General features: G+C 40.0%; 1 non-coding gene across 1 annotated transcript; it reads left to right on the forward strand.

Annotated features, from left to right (window-relative positions):
* The first annotated feature begins 890 nt into the window (after positions 1–890).
* On the forward strand, positions 891–1,024 carry LOC123095412 (small nucleolar RNA snoR80). Its single transcript, XR_006446253.1, has one exon. It is a non-coding gene; the product is annotated as a small nucleolar RNA snoR80 (small nucleolar RNA).
* The last annotated feature ends 1,230 nt before the right edge of the window (positions 1,025–2,254 follow it).

Below are 2,254 nucleotides of genomic sequence, written 5' to 3' on the forward strand. Positions count from 1 at the left end.
ACAGCGGTGGCTACTTCCTTACAAGGACTACAAGCTCGCCCGTGACTACACGACCCTCCAAGTCCCATCTGCATGCCCGCTCCCTCCTCCCTGCCTCCTGCAGGTACCTGTTTAGGCCGCAAGCAGACCTGACATGCTTATGAGTTTAGCATATGCGCTGTGTTATGTTCAGCTTCTTATGTGTAATGGAAATGTCCTTGTGTTGCATAGTAGGCCCTGAATTATTCATGTTGCTGGCGATGAGATGACATGCTTATGAATTATTCATGTTGCTTCCTATGTAAGCTTGCTAATGAATATGATTGACTTAATGAAACTGATGTCAATGCACTTGCGCACGGTTTGTACCTGATGCTGGTTTTGCACCGATGCTGGTTTTGCCTGGATGTGCAGCAGTCGTCTTGTTTGATTGTTAATTGCTGGGTGCTAGCTGGCGTACAATTTAATTTGTCTGCATGGTTGCTTAGTGCAGCAGCACTTGGCAATGTGTAGTAGTGAGTGCACTCGCTAGTTAGCCCACCTAGCATTAGTATGATATTGAAAGACTATTGTGCCTCCTGATTTTATGCCTGTTCAATCAAACGCTGAATTTACTTGCTTTGATGTAATTCCTGGATTCCTGACTAGGGTTATCCTAGCCTATTTATTTATTGTGAGTGAGTTACTTTTTGTACCCTTTTTTAGATCATCCATTCCCTGTATCTAAGGTCTAAGCCAGTGTGTGTCCAGGTTCATTCTTTTTGTGTCCCTTTAAAAGTGTTCATATGGTGGTGTGTCATCGAATTCCAGTGTGCTGCTATTAGCCGTTGATATGCATGGTGGTGCCTGCTTATGTCTGTTCATATGTAGAATCTTTGGCTGATGTTTGTTTTGATTGATGTGCGTTCATTACAAATTCCTGAGGATGATTTGTGTTCCTCATGGCGATTAGTCTCGGACGCTACAAGCTATTCTCTATTTTGTGGTATATACTGATTGGTGGCATTCTATGTGCCAACTTATCCTGGAAACAACACATACATTCATATGCAGTCCTCTATTATTTTTCTTTTCTCTGTGTTAAATGATCTAAATGTGCGGACCAAATGATCTCATAGTTTGAATGCACCATAGTTTTGCATAACCTTGGTACATTTACATGCACACGCATACACATTTGACTGCTTAGTGTTTGAATTATTGGAATGTGGGGGTTGGTCTATTTATTAGCATGTTCTTAAGTTTTGTGTATTTAGACTGTAACTTGTAAGATATCATTGTAGCTGTAAGTAGATTGCAAGTTACCAGCAAATTGTAATGGCGTCTAATTATCACTTTAATTTTCTCCCAAATGACTGTAAGTGGACTGTACGTTGTGACACCACTGATGCGAGACCTACAAATAGTAGTTTGATGGATCTGTAGTTTTTTTGGGCTATGGTATTACGATAGTTGTAGCTCACATGTTTAAAACCAGGTCCAGTTCCAACCCGATTAGGATTGGCCTTTTAGCAGCATGGATTTACCAAGTTGGGATGTTGGGATAGTTGGATTCCTGTTGTGTCTTGTAGCACCAAATGCTAGTATGTGTTTTACTAAAGTCATCAGATAGTTAACTCACTGTGAGATGTCCACACTTGTTTTGTTAACAAACATGAACTATTAAGTCATCTATTCCTGGCTGTTGCTTTTGTTCAGTATATACGTGTGCTTTCTATTCTTTTGTTCTATTCACTATGTGAGTACAGTTTCTTGTTGGCACCAAGGTGTTTGAGATGGTCTTCTTGTTGGTGCATGAGGAAGAGGAAGTGAAGTCATTGATTTGTCCACCAAGGAAGAGGAAGCGTGAAGTCTTTGATTTGTCCAGAGGGTAAGTCCTCGGTCTGTCCCACTCTTCCTTTGCTATGTGATTGTGACCTCCATGTGTTATCTACTTATCTAGACACTTTGGTTCATATACTATTCTTGTGATTCTCCAATGCTATGTCAAAAAATGAATCTGTAACCTTTAATGAATTCAATGTATGATCGTGATGAGAATGAATGAATGAATGATATCATACCAACTTGTTTTTGCCCTTGATCAGTATCATTTGTGGTAGCTCCTAAGCAACATGATCTTTTTCTTGCTCCGAGATCCCAAGTGTGGTGTTGTACTTTTGTTGTGCTTGATTGATGTACTGCTAGCTATTGTTAATTGTTACTGCCATGATGTTAACACTGCTTAGAATATGTTCTGCGCCTTAATTCTAGTAGTATTTGTTGTCAAAAGCAT

This window comes from Triticum aestivum, chromosome 4B, assembly GCF_018294505.1.
Source record: "Triticum aestivum cultivar Chinese Spring chromosome 4B, IWGSC CS RefSeq v2.1, whole genome shotgun sequence".
NCBI lineage: Eukaryota > Viridiplantae > Streptophyta > Magnoliopsida > Poales > Poaceae > Triticum > Triticum aestivum.